Genomic DNA, 14,809 nt, shown 5'->3' on the forward strand with positions numbered 1-14,809 from the left:
TCATGATTGTGACATGGCCAGTGACTTGAGGTTAATAGTAACGTAGTCAGTGACTTTTCTAGTGACTTGAGGTTAACAGTGATGTGGTGAGGGATTGATAGTGACGTGATCCGTGACTTTGCTGGTGACTTGAAGTTAACAGTTACTTGGTCAGGGATTGACAGTGACATGGTCAGTGACTTGATCAGTGACATGTGTTGCACATTTGAAATTGAACTTCACAAGTATTTTTTGGACAATGAATTCTAGCGTAAGACAAAACTGTATGCTCAAAACATTAGTAAGAAGATTTTATTGTGATTCCAGGAAGATTTCAAGTGATTTTAGTCAAAGTACAACCACAACACTTTTTCCAATTAGAACAACCTCCCATAAGCACATTGAACAAAATAAAATATAACCACAACTGGGTCTGAAGATACGGCGAGAGTTTTTCTTGTCCAGGGTAAGAAGTTCCATAGCAGCATTAAGGATGCGGGTCAAAGCATATACTAGACCCTCCACAACTCCCTCTTGCACCGAAACCCATATTCTCTAACAAGCTTTAGCTCAACATCCACATGTTCCTTCTCATAAGGACGTCTTGGTTTCTCTAAACATGAACAATTGTCTCATCACTATCCAAAGCCACGGAAATCATCAATTTTAACCACAAACACAAACAAAGACCATAGCATATAACACTTGAATTCACCAAAGCAAATTTTAGCAATACATGTGTACTACATGGTGGAATAAGAAATGATGAGTTTTCTCAAAAACCAAGTAATGGGACAATTTCCTTCAGTAAAGAGTAGAGATAAACTTGTCAAGAAAATGTAGCTAGGAGTCTGAACCATCACACTAATAAGTGACAAGACTACAGAAGCTACTTGAAATTAAAGCTAATACATATATGGGGTACTACAGCTAAGTAACAAACTAGCACGACTGTAGCTAGCTCAAAATATCGGACAAGGTACTCCTGCAGAAAACTAATCCAAAAAGCTCAGTGCAAAATGTGCATCTCAATTGAGGGAAAATTTAACAATGATTAACAATTAATATACTGAAATTTGCAGAATAGTATTCACATGACATTTACCAGATCCAGAGTGCATGAAGGCCATACTCTTCTAAGGCTGATTCCACAATAGGCCATGTTCTTTGCAGCACATTTGTGTCTGCACAACACAATTCATAGGCTCGTAATTGATAAATGGAGCTTTCCACTCCAATATAATGAACTGACCTAATTGAAAAAATGCATATAGCAGGATGAATGTGCATAGGCATTCATTCAATAACTCGAGGCTAGTGTTGAACAACTAAACCTTCAAATACAAGGAAACTGTTGTTTCCCCGAATTGAAGCATAATATAGTAAACACAGCTGGGCATGCCCAACCTTTACTATTCCACAATGAGGCTTACCAAAGAGATATTACAATGAGAGACGACATTTCCAAATTTTACAATTTCACGTAACATACTTCCATCAACTAAACCTTCCATCAAAGGCAAGTGCACAACTACTGTTGCAAAGAATTTAACAACACAAGTCCAGCCGTTGCAAGTTTCATTAATCAACCCCTTATCTAGCAATGCAACTGTATATGCAAGCAGCGCATAAATCTCCACTGGTCAATTCGAAATATACATTTCTTTTAGCAAAACTGATTTATTTCTGTTTCGTTTCTTCGGATGCCAATTGAAGCAACAAGAACCAACATCACTAATTTGACCTTTAAACTAAAATGCAATATATTAACCAAAAAAAAAAAAAACTAAATGCAATATCACTTATACCATGAAGGCATCAACTTGAAGAAGACAGAACTTTGGCGTACACTAAACTAGACATTGGACATATTTTTCATTTTCAGCCTCACTATAAGAATTTTAATATTCTATATAAAAAAAAAAACAAAAAAAAACTTACTGTGATACACAGCAATGGTCAATCTGCAATATGTTAGAGCTTCACTCCAGTCTTCCAGCTTCATTGAATTCTGAAGACAAAGATGAATTATTCATATCAAATACATAAAGACTGGTTTCTTTTCCAAATTGACAATCCTGAACACTCTTCTCCAGAACCATTTGATTAATATATACTTGCTTCCATTATAAATATTAGCCAACTACTTTCATTATAGTATAAGATGCTTTATACATATAGCTAAGAAACAGAAGAAACTTAAAGCCTTTATTAAAGAATACCGAATGCACTAATTTGATATCAAAGATGAGTAGAACTACCTTGTTTTTTTTGCAGAACTGAATGCAGAGTCGATAAGAAACATGAAAAACAAAAATGAAAAACAAAGGATTACAATACCTATTGCATCTTTCCTCAAATTCAATTCTCCCTACTTTCTACATTCCAATATTGTTTTGATTGTATCTCAGACCAATTCTTTTCCAACGTCCAGTAGCAACTAAATCAAAATAATCAAGGAATACTATATCTATCGTCTAATTTCAACAGAATTTATATCCATCAAAAGAATAACAACAATTTCTATGAAAGCACATCAATTAAAGAAAAGAAAAACTAACATGGTTCATAATTCCTAAACTTCTATCAAATTCACCATCAAAATTAAACACAAATAAAAACCGTGGATAGATAAACCTACAATTTATACTTGAGAAATCATGATAGTTCTTGATCGAAATCACGAGTTTGATAATTCTGGTTCTGGATCAAATCCAGAATTAACGAAAATAACTTAAACAATCCTATAATCGTTTCATCCAAAACTCAATTCCAAAATCAAAGTCGCTATGAACAATCGCCCAATTTCTAATTCGATAAGCCAAATCTCTACTCTGATACAGCAAATTACCTTCGAAACCCAAACCGCACTGCTTCCGTAATCGAAACTACGCCGTTTCGGAACCTCGAAGTCCGCGACATCAACTCGACGACGAGGCTCTGAGAGAGGACGTAGAAGAAGAACTTGGAGAGAGCTGCGGTGATCGGCAGCTGTTCGATTTGGAAGGAGACTTGGAGGACATTAGAGGCGTAGGTTTTGGACGACATCGGAGGTATAGAGGTTGGGGTTTAGTGTATTAAAGTTATAAACGTGTATTAGGCTTTAAGGGTAGAATGGGAATCAGAAAAATTAAAAACTGACTTTTTTTAACATCACCTCATTATTCATAAGGACTAAATTAATATTATTAACAATTCATTATGGACCTTTTTATCAAGTGGGAAACTAGGTGACATTTTTATCATTTCACTCTCTAATGTGACCTTTTCCATCATTTCCTTTAAAACAAACTCATGCCCAGGAATGGGTTTGTTTCACATAATTAAAGTAGGAGTCATTCCTTTACACCAAAAAAGTAGGAGTGATTCCTTTACAAGGTTACACATATTTAAAGTAGGAGTGATTCCTAAAGTAGGAGGGTTTCCTTAACAAGGAAGGAATGGGTTTGTGTCACATATTTAAAGGAGTGACTCCTTTACAAGGACAGATACAGTTTGTCTTCATTCAGCTGGTGGTCCTTGCAGCGCGATAAGAAGTGAAGCTTGTGTTTGGACCCAAAATGAGCATTTTGGCCTCACAAGGCGTGTCTTGGAGAAATTGAGTCAATGTCAGTGGCTCAAGCTATATATTGTCGACAAATTCGAAATATATTATTTAGAGGCTAAATAAAGCCTACTATGGAAGATTATGCGAGCTGCAAGAAAAGGAAATGATGGAAGCATGGAAATGAAAAGTCAACTTTAGCACATTTTCCTACTTCGGCTAGAAGAAACCGAGCTAAACAAGGAAGGAGGGGCGGCAGACTAACCAAACGAAATCCAAAATGAGCTAAAACATTCCAGATTAATTCTAGACATCACAAGGATCATTTCTTATGAAGAGTTCCAGAGCTAGTTTCGAGTGGAAAGCCTTCAAACAATCAGTCCAATTTTCTGCAGAAGCAAAACTGGAAAACTGGACCTGTAAGGAGTCCAGTAGCGTTTCCGGCCCAACCACATGGAATTAAGCTCTGAAATTTGGACAGAATGATCTACACTCATGGTGGATCATTTCATATGAAGAAGTCGAAGGCCCATTCTGAATTATTGATGGAGATATAATTGAAAGAATAAAGGAGCCGAAAGTGACTCAAAATCACTCCAAAACACATCATTTTCTATCTCCAATTAGTGCTCCACTATCATTTGTTTAAGGCCAACCACTTTGGCATGGTAGCCTATAAATAGAGGTTACAATGAAACAAGACACAATTCATCAACAACAATCTCTAAGATTATGCAAGCCTCTCTAGAGCAACCCCTCTCCTTCTCTTACCGGTAGTCACACTCCAGTCCTAGTCTTCTCAGGAGCCGACTGTCAGTGCCACCAAACCTTCCAGTCAAGCTAAAGTCACGCTTTAGCAAGTTCTCCTCACTTCCAAGTGGTTCTCGCTCTGCTCGATCTACAACATCGAGTATCGATTGTGATTTTGAAGAAGCTCAGCAAAAGTCCTCGCCACGAGACACAAAGAATCTCACGACGAGGTTAGTGCTCTCCTCGTCCACAATTGCTTGAAAGAAGTCAGGTCAAGGGACACCCCCGATGACCGCACCCGAACGGTGCTGGCACGCCCGCGCAAGAAAAGAGACTGTTGACCAGCTCAAGAAAAACTGGAGCCAAACATTTTGGCACACCCGGTGGGACCTACTGCGAGCTGTATATCACTCCACTATTAAGAAGTTGAGGTTGGTAAGAGTTTGTGAATCATAACGGAATAGGTGAAGTCTCTTTTGTTAATATTGACCTAAACTCCTTATTGGTGCCTAGTTCAGGTCCCTTAAGGTCAAGGGCGGTTTTTATTAACACTTGTTGAACTGTCTTCACACTTATGATCTTTCTCATCTTAGTAAGTATAGTCTATGTGAAATGGTGTCTAGAAAGGGGACAACGTTCATAACAGGTTATTGAATCCAGAAATGCGTACAAATGGGCCTAAACCACTATGTGGGAGTAGTTCATGCCAAAATGGATTCTACCTCTTTTGTTCGCCCTCCCCCACCTGGTCATTTCAGTAAGGTTGCCCAAAGGTTTTGAAAGAAAGTTTGTGTCTAGGCGACTATACTTGGGCCGCAAGTCTAAACCTTGATTCACAGTGTCTTATTGAATTAAACTACTTATTCAATTCAGACTTCCAAAAGCCATTGGGAAGTCAAGCGCAAACCCTTATCAAAAGGTTCACCAGAGTCTTTTTGTATTCACCATCATTGGGATGCCAGGGGAAAATCTTCACCAAAAGAAATTCCTGAAGTCATGCATGTCTTTCTCAAGAAGAAGTGCAAATTTCTAAACTTCCCAAAGAGCAAGACCTCTAGTTACAGGCCTCATGAGAGTGTTGCTTGTCGTGTTCTGTTTGAAGAAGAAAGCTCTATTGTCAAGCCTGCTGAGGCCGTCGACACTTCTGCTTCCATCGATGTGCCCCACCCTGGCGACACCCTGGTGGACGACGAGTTCGAGTATCTCCCCGTCCCAGAAGATGCAAGCATAGAGGATTTGGTGGCCATCATGAAGATTAACAATGATATATTCTTGAAAAGGAGGGACAAATCATTCGCGGAATTAGTAAATTTGAGCAAAGAATGGTCCAGATTGCCTACTCAAGTGGATTTGCAGCACGGCGAGTTTGACGCCATCAACACAAAGCAAGAAAACTTCTTGGAGAGTCAAGAAGCTGCAAGCGAAGGTGGTGTTGCTGAGATTGAATTGCCTATAGGAGGCGATCAATCTAAAGACAAAAACCTTCATCTCGATGAACCCGTTGCAGAAGAAGAAACTAGTTTGCTCACTGGCGAATCACAGCCTTACATAGAGGTTGTACATGGAGAAGATCATCAACAAAATTGTTCTTCTGACAATACAATTGTCTCTGAACAAATATTTAAATTCTCCACTGAACCAGCCATTAACGTGGATACTGGTCAGATGCATGGGGGGCAAGATGCAGACCCAGTTCATGATCAATTTAATTGTGACTCTGCTACTGGATGTCATGACCATGCAAAGGGTCAAGAACATGACCCACTCAATTATCAATTAAGGCATGGCCATGCAGAGGATCAATTAAGGCATGGCCCACCTTACTATCATCAATCTAGCCTTGGCCATGCTACTGGACGTCATGTTGAAGGTGGTCACAGTCATGGCCAACTTAATTATCAATTAAGTTGTGGTCTAGAGAAGCCAATCTGTGGCTTTATTAATCAATTCAACTTTAAATTCTTCATCAGTGGTTCAAGGCCAAGCGGTGGCTTTGACATATGGGGGAAACACATCTGCAACCCACCTTGCAAAAATGGCCAGAATAATTATTCTAGTGGCCAATTTGTCCTTCGCGACTGCAAGTTTGAGTATCATCAATACAAGTTAACTCTTATTTACAATTATTCAACTCCAAATTTCTTGAAAAAGGAATTTGTCTATGATGATACTATACAGTCCATAGAGGCGTCTCAATATGATGCCTGGAAAGAAAATGGAGGCAAACAAATATTTGATATGCCTACTTTCGAAGAAGAGATCGATTCACCACTTTTTGGTGATTCTAAGTGTGATCTCGATGCGGAGCCAATTTATGATGAATATGATGATAATTACAATTTGATTATTGGTTCCAAAGATCACATGCAGGAATTCAAGTTCTTTGAAGCTCTTGAGATGGAGACTTCAAACCAACAAGTGGTCAAATACAAAAGCCAATTCAAGGCTTATTCTAGAGAGGTCATGTTCTATGACATGGTCGTTGGTGACAAAGCCGATCTTGGGACAACATCATCTCCTAAATTTCAATTGAAGATCATGCTTCGTCAACCAACAAAGATACTTGGGGGGCAATATTACTCCTCCTACGAACCAAATCTCTTCCAAGTTTTTGACAAGAAGTATCTTTGTTCTTTTCCTACAAGATCTCGCAAGAGGGATTTCCGTGCTATAAATTTTGATACATCAAAGCTTGGAGTGAAGCATAAATGGCCTCCTCCGTGGCCTTATGCAGGTTAGCTAAACTTGCTTTGGTATGCATAGTCCTTCTTCACTTCCAGTAGCTGCAGATTTTTGTTTATAGTTTCCTAGTTTTCTTTAGTAATCTTTCTTAAAAAAAAAAAAAGAAGTTATAAATACAACTCTTAGGGGGCAATTCTAGTGTTCCTACACTCGCGAAGCCCATTCATGAAGGCCTGTTTTTGAGGCCCATAATCGTTTCTTCGCTACGCCTAGCAACACTAGGGGGGCAACACTACACTATACTAAGCCGAGTCAGCGGCTCCGGAAAATTTTTCCAGCTTTGTCTCTTCTTTCGCAGAGAAAACACCTTCGTAGGAAAATAGCGTCGAACCGTAGGAGTTAAGGCTGAGCTTAAGGGAAGTGTGAGAGCCACCACCGTGACCGCCACCTCCATCAGAAGTAGTCTTCATGTTGCCAAAGATGTCCTCACCATGCACGGGAAACAGTGGAAGGGTTTCAAACTCCTGGTGATCTTCTCCTCGTTGTTCCATGAAAGTTTGTTCTCCATTCATGTCAAAGAAAGTAGAACTAGTTCCCCCTCCAGCTGAGATTGAACAATCCCTAGAACTCTTCTCCATGTTCATAGATCTATAACCGCCATAGTCCCCCATCTGCCCGTTAAAAGCAATCATCACACCAGCGGAAGAAGCAGAAGTAGGTGCAGAAGATCCGAAGTTAATATACTGATCCTCAGGTTTCCAATTGGTAACATTATCATTACCAACAAGCCCTGATCTTTGCATGGGCACATGAACATCCGAAGTGGACCTCTTCTTCTGCTTCTCCCGAGCCCTTTGGTTCGCGAACCAATAAAAGACGTTCTTGCCCTCGATCTTGCCGTACCATTTTAGCTAGAGACAGATCCTCTGAATCTGCTCTGTAGTTGGGGACCTAACTCCCTTGTTGTAGAAAAGCTCCTTGAGGATTCTTATCTGATCTGTAGTGGGAATCCACCTGGTACTGCTCTTCCTGCGAAGCATGTTAGCACTTGTACATACATGTACATTTGCAAGCATAATTAGCTATAATGAGCCACGCTCATTGTACCGCCAAAGGTACTAATTCCAACCAAAGGAGTGACATACAGATACACCGCCAGGCGGGCTACAACCTCAGCGTCGGAACACCCCCAGGTCACCGCCGACGTGCCGCCACGCGCCGCGCCAAAATGGCATCAGTAGATCCCAGAGCTGGCAACTGAAGCACATCAGTCCCACATCGAAAACAAGGAGGAGGTCAGCCTCCTCCTTACCTATAAAAGGTTCTCTCTTCTCTTTTCATTAATTACGCATTCAATACTTACCTACTGTTACTTTGTCAACATAAATACATTGACTAACTTAGGCATCGGAGAGTTGAAGACCGCCCGACGCGGTCTCCCTCTGACGCCTTTTGTATTTTACTTGCAAGGTAGCGGAAACTTTGAGTATATCACAAGTATCGATCCGCCCACCGGATCAGCGTTAACAAAGGTTCAGCTACCGCCGAACTTTTAGACATTAACAGCACTACTCCCGGCTCCTTTGTTACTTCCTCCATCCTCTGTTGGTTGCCGGTTTTGTGGTTCCATTGGTGATGGATTGAGAGAATGCGAGAATTGAAGAGTGGTGATGATGAGTAATTAAGAAAGATTGCTGTTAGAAATATTGGAGTTGATGAAATGGTTTTGGGATTGGAGATTTGGGTTTATAATGTGGAGGAAGATATAGGCATGCAAATATCCACCCTTGGATGGACGGTCGAAGAGAAGAGTCAAACTAAGTGTCAGTAAAGCGTGATTCAAGTTGCCCTAAATCTCGGAAAAGAAGGGATTATTGGCGCGTGGGGGAACCGAACGGTTTTCGAGGAGGTAACTGTTCCATTTTCAATATTATCTTCTCACGGTGGACTTTTCAACAATTAGTTAATGCGAAGTTAAAGACTTATTAAGAAGATAAAACCAAGAGTTTTGAGTTGGGGCCAGCAAGTGGATCCAAAAGATAAATATTAGTTAAGAAATAAAGATGTCGTTGGTACTACAAGAAGAATATATATGTATATTTTGTACTACAATTGGGCCTAAGGAAATCACTACTATAAGTCATAAGAGGCCTAAAGTGTTCCGCCCGCAAAATCAAGCTTTACACAAAGCACCTCAACCTGGAGGCCTGCAGCAAGGGCCCCGTTTTCAATCAACAAGGCTCGTTCTTCAGCTTGGACCAAGCGGCGAGTCAATTCTTTGGAGGCAGCCAAGGGAGCGTCCAGTTGGGATTCCTCCGCGCTGAGCTCGTTGTTCACATGGGCCAAACGAGCTTGGAGATGTCGGATCTGGGCTTCTAAGTCTAACTTCTGGAGCCTTATCTCCCCCATGCGAGTGGCCCGATCATTCAAGGTGCCGCGAAGAGTCTCCATCTTACTAGCGAGGTTATTCCGTACCACGCGGGCAGCACGAGCTCGAGCCTCCATGGCAGATTGGCGAGCACGGGCCACGTTAAGGTCTTTCAACAGCTTCTCTATAGTGTCGAGCTGAGTTGGATTGATCGCATGCTCTCTGCGAAGGAACACAATGGCTTCCCAGATCCTAGGGAGTTTTTCAGGCCCTAGCCGCCGCTGTCCCAAAAGGTTTCAAAACTCTGTCCTCGCTAGTTCAGCGGCGGTAGGAGAAGTTTCCTCAAGGATTCGAGCTAGCTTTTCAAGCCTAGTGGGAGGAGGAGGCGAAAGATTCACAGCACGATCATAAGTCACCAATGCTAGAGGGTTGATTGGTTCCTCAATTCTTTCATCTTCAGCATAATTTCCCTCAACGACCCCCTGAGCTTGGTCCGACATCTCAGCCGCGGGAGACTCTGGAAATTCAATGCGAGGTTCATCAGTAGAGTGTTGGAAACAAGCAGCTCCGAAAGCAGAACCTTCGGCCTCAACGCTCGCCTCATCCCCCAAACCTGGGATGTACGTCCCGCCGGCCAGAGCTTCGGCATCAAGGACCACCTCCTCGGTACAAACAGAATCCTGGTCAGGTTCAGAAATGTCAGAGAGCAGGGTTGGATCTAAAGGGAAATGGAAAGCATTGGCCAACAGTGGCTTACCTCTCGAGCTGTCGGGTCAATATCTGGTACGTGGTCACCAAGAAGAAGAGGCCTCGCCTCATTCACTTCTTGGACCTCTAGTGCCGTGAGAATCTCTGTCGTCATCAGTTCCTCATAAGGGGCAGAAGCCTCAGAGTGGCTTTCCACGCTTTCATGCTCCGAGGAGTCGTCATCGGAGATCGTTATTAGAATGGTAGGACCTTGCAGATGCTCTGTAGGTGTGGGAGATGGAAGAGGTGCCACGGGTTAGTTGATGCTTGAACTAGCGAGAGAATTGGCTCTTCTGCAGTGGCTGAGGATCCAGCCTCGCTCAGGCGAGAGGGATAAGTGGTCCTTTGACAGACCTGTCCAAAGATACATAGTGAAGATCCTGCCCAGATTCTAAAATTTAATTAGGATAAGACGGGGCCGGAATTTACCAATTGCATTCCCAGAGGTTCATCATCTTCAAAACTCTCTTCGACGAATTGAGCTCGATCGCGTTTGCAAGCGAAGACCGCAGTGGCCTGTACTAGAGAAGAATCATAACTCAAAAAGGGGGGAAGCACCAAATATACAAGTTTGGGATCATTCTTAACCAAATTACCTCAACGGGATCTTCATCATGAGAAGACTCTTCCTCAGGAGTCTCCTCTACTATTACCTTTTGTTTCCCAGCTGAACTGAGGCTGTCCTGCTCCGGGTAGTTTGCTGCAAAACACACTCAGGAATAAGAGCGGGAAAATCAAGACAAGGAAAAGGAATGGTGAAGAAAGACAAAAACTTACTGTTGCCCTAGGCTTGTGGATTTGTATCCCTGGACACGATGAGCGAGAAGGTAGAATAGGTAGCGGGGATTGTGATGCAGGGTTGGAGAAGCGCTCAAGAATCTCGTGGTCCTCCGGACTAGGACTACTTATGCCACGAAAGATCAGGACGAAGAGTTCGTCATGTGGCAGGTCCCAACAGTTCACGGACACTTCTTTCCACCAATCAGCATAATCATTGTCGAGATCGTTGAGGGGGTACAGTGCTCTGACCCAAGGGGGAATCACTATCAAAGTAAACTGATCCTGAAAGGGGGCAGATCCAGGCGGGGCTAATCTCTGCCAAGAGGTGTAGTAATTGGCAGAATCAACCAGAGGCTAGGGTACTAACTGGGCCAACCCAAATTGGCGAGCAAAGTGGTTAGGGGCATAGAGCTCTTAACTTACGCGGTCGGTGGCAAGACGAATATCCAAGCAGGAAATGGCGCGACGAAAGGCCAGGAGGGCTCTTTCACTATGATCCCGTCCACTGGGCAGAAAGCCATCATCAAGGGGAGGAGGGAATCGCCTAGAAAGGACTATTTTTGGGTCCAGCATCTCTTCCAGCAAGTACAAGTAAATAAAACACTCGGAGTAGGGTGGAGCTCGATACCTTACGTTGCGGCAAAGCCAGTTCCCCAAAAGGGAATCGACTGGAGGTTCCTTTAGAATATCATCGCGACAGAAGTGAGGGAAATAAATCTGCAGCCAAAAGGCAACGATCCAGAAAGGGCCACTAATGTCTGTATCGAAGGGGAGCATTACAGCTCTATAAAGGGAGCGTTATAACGCACCCAATATAGGTTGCCCAAGGCCAACGCAAATACCATTATAGAGAGCAGTGGCCAGAGAATTCCAGGGCCCAGTAGGTTTGTTGGAAGAAGTGCAAAAGATAAATTTGCAAAGCCAGAATTCCAGGAATGCGATACCTCCTGAATGGTCACGCTGGGTGCAGTAACAGTTGCGCCAGAATGAGTAGGATTTGCTGCGATGCCCCCGACCAGCCATATCCATTCTCAAAGGAAATTGAATGCCATCAAACTGACCATGCACATAAGAGTCAAAGTCAATGGGCAACCCGGTGATGGTAAGAACATCCAGCAGAGTTATGCTCATCTACCCAAACCGGAAATCAAATGTATTGCTGGAGGTGTTCCAGAAGCAAAGAGTGGCGGCTAGTGGTGCAGGGCTAGTATTATGAGGAAGACAGAAGCATAGATCGATGGTTTGGGTGATTCCCACCGCATCCCATTGGGCCAAATCTCTCGCTCGGACCTCCTGATACCAAATATTTTCCTCGGGAGCGATAGTAGGCCATAAGCCCACTTTCCTCCTTGGTCCCCAACTACTAAAATCACCAGGCACCTGCCGAAGAGCCGCTATGGGACGGCGGATGGGAAGCCCATAATAGGCCATAGCATCATCTGGCAAACGATCGCGAGGTGTGGGACCCAGACTCGCTTGACTATCATCTCCACCAAAGCCCATCAGTCGACTTCTCTCCTCTCCGGTCTGACTTCTACATCGAACACCCATGTTAGTCTGCCAGGTGAATGCAGCTTTTTCAGTGATTTCATCTGCCTGATCGATAACGAATGGTTTCTTGGATGCCATTTCTGGGTCGCAAGGAACACGTCTCCATTACACCTTGATTTATAGCTCAGATATTTTTGGAGAATAATTTATTAGCTGGGCCAGTGAGTGGCTCTAGTTGATAATTAATGAATCATTATTCCATCTTGAGAATCGCATCTGAGGCGACAGTGAAGAGATGACATTACACATTTCCCTACCACCGCTGGGCCAGCATAGTGGCCTAATTTTTTTTTTTTTAATAAAACATGATTAAAACCGATGCAGTTTTAGATGCTAAAGTTGCAGCAAATATGGTGGTTTCACTTGGTCACACGTCATGATATCGATAGCCATGATCCAATCATCCTCTTCGGCATAAGACTCGCGAAGGATTAAATGACAGCAAACAGTTTGCTATTCTGCATCTTATTTCGCCAAGTACTGAAGGCCTTGATCTAGCCAGCGAAGCGGCTCCGACACCTACATTTGAGAAAATCAACAGAGAGCCAGCGAACAAGGCAGATACTTGTTGCTATACACATGGCGAAGCTACCACCAAGGAAGAGAAGGATCCTCATTCACGATCAAAACCAGTCTCCTTCGCATGGGGGGCACACTAAAGTTCTGATCTCCTACAACCTGCCCAAGTTTCGCCAATTCACTGCATACCAGACATCAGATCCATCGGGAGCAATAAAGTTGGCAAAGAAAGCGTCAGTTCATGACAAAGGCAATTCAGATTGTGGCATATATTCAAGCTTTATGGCCTATTTAGAGGCCTATATGGAAACAGTCAAGTAATATCAGTCAAGCCAATAGAACTGGCTTTGGAGCAACGACATTATAAGAGCAGTGCTGATTCAAGACCTCTTCAGTCAAGACGAAGACCTTTGACTTCTAGGTCTGGGGGGCAATGTTTGGACCCAAAATGAGCATTTTGTCTTGGAGAAATTGAGCCAATATCAGTGGCTCAAGCTATATATTGTCGACAAGTTCGAAATATATTGTTTAGAAGCTAAATAAAGCCTACTATGGAAGATTATGCGAGCTGCAAGAAAAGGAAATGATGGAAACATGGAAATGAAAAGTCAACTTTAGCACATTTTCCTACTTCGGCTAGGAGAAACCGAGCTAAACAAGGAAGGAGGGGTGGCAGACTAACCAACCGAAATCCAAATGAGCTAAAACGTTTCAGATTAATTCTAGACATCCCAAGGATCATTTCTTATGAAGAGTACCAGAGCTAGTTTCGAGTGGAAAGCCTTCAAACAATCAGTCTAATTTTCTGCAGAAGCAAAACTGGAAAACTTGACCTGTAAGGAGTCCAGCAGCATTTCCAGCCCAACCACATGGAATTAAGCTTTGAAATTTGGACAGAATGATCTACACTCATGGTGGATCATTTCACATGAAGAAGTCGAAGGCCCATTATGAATTCTTGATGGAGATATAGTTGAAGGAATAAAGGAGCCGAAAGTGACTCAAAATCACTCCAAAACTCATCATTTTCTATCTCCAATTAGTGCTCCACTATCTCATTTAGTGCTCCACTATCATTTGTTTAAGGCCAACCACTTTGGCATGGTAGCCTATAAATAGAGGTTACAATGAAACAAGACACAATTCATCAACAACAATCTCTAAGATTATCCAAGCCTCTCTAGAGAAACCCCTCTCCTTTTCTTACCGGTAGTCACACTCCAGTCCTAGTCTTCTCAGGAGCCGACTGTCAGTGCCACCAAACCTTCCAGTCAAGCTAAAGTCACGCTTTAGCAAGTTCTCCTCACTTCCCAGTGGTTCTCGCTCTGCTCGATCTACAACATCAAGTATCGATTGTGATTTTGAAGAAGCTCAGCAAAAGTCCTCGCCACGAGGCACAAAGACTCTCACGACGAGGTTGGTGCTCTCCTCGTCCACAATCGCTTGAAAGAAGTTAGGTCAAGGGACACCCCCGACGACCGCACCCGAACGGTACTGGCACGCCCGCGCAAGAAAAGAGACTGTTGACCAGCTCAAGAAAAACTGGAGCCAAACAGCTTGAGCATTGGGCTGGTATGATTGGGCTGAGCAGGTAATTGGACCGATTAGGGAAGCAACAGTCTTTGCCGACCGTGAATTTGGGTCAGCATCTGACAACTTGAATTAAAACAAGCACACCGAAGGCCACAGACCAGGACACAGCATGGGCAAAGCCCAAAAGAGAAACCAAAGCCTTCTAAACTGTGAAACATTTCACAAATGGAAAAGAGAAAACAAACCAAAATGGAAAAGAGACGAAAAAAACCAAAGGTAAAACAAAATTAATATGACTATATTACTTTCCTGGGTTTTCATTTTATTATTTTACTGTTCTTTTGCAAACATTAACT

General features: G+C 42.7%; 1 long non-coding RNA gene across 1 annotated transcript; it reads right to left on the reverse strand.

Moving 5' to 3' along the window:
* Positions 1-276: 276 nt before the first annotated feature.
* On the reverse strand, positions 277-3,244 carry LOC133741297 (uncharacterized). The gene is made up of 4 exons (XR_009861792.1): positions 2,831-3,244; positions 1,921-1,990; positions 1,085-1,163; positions 277-592 (listed from the first exon to the last, which is right to left on the reverse strand). It is a non-coding gene; the product is annotated as an uncharacterized LOC133741297 (long non-coding RNA).
* Between the last annotated feature and the right edge of the window lie 11,565 nt (positions 3,245-14,809).

Source organism: Rosa rugosa, chromosome 3, assembly GCF_958449725.1.
Source record: "Rosa rugosa chromosome 3, drRosRugo1.1, whole genome shotgun sequence".
NCBI lineage: Eukaryota > Viridiplantae > Streptophyta > Magnoliopsida > Rosales > Rosaceae > Rosa > Rosa rugosa.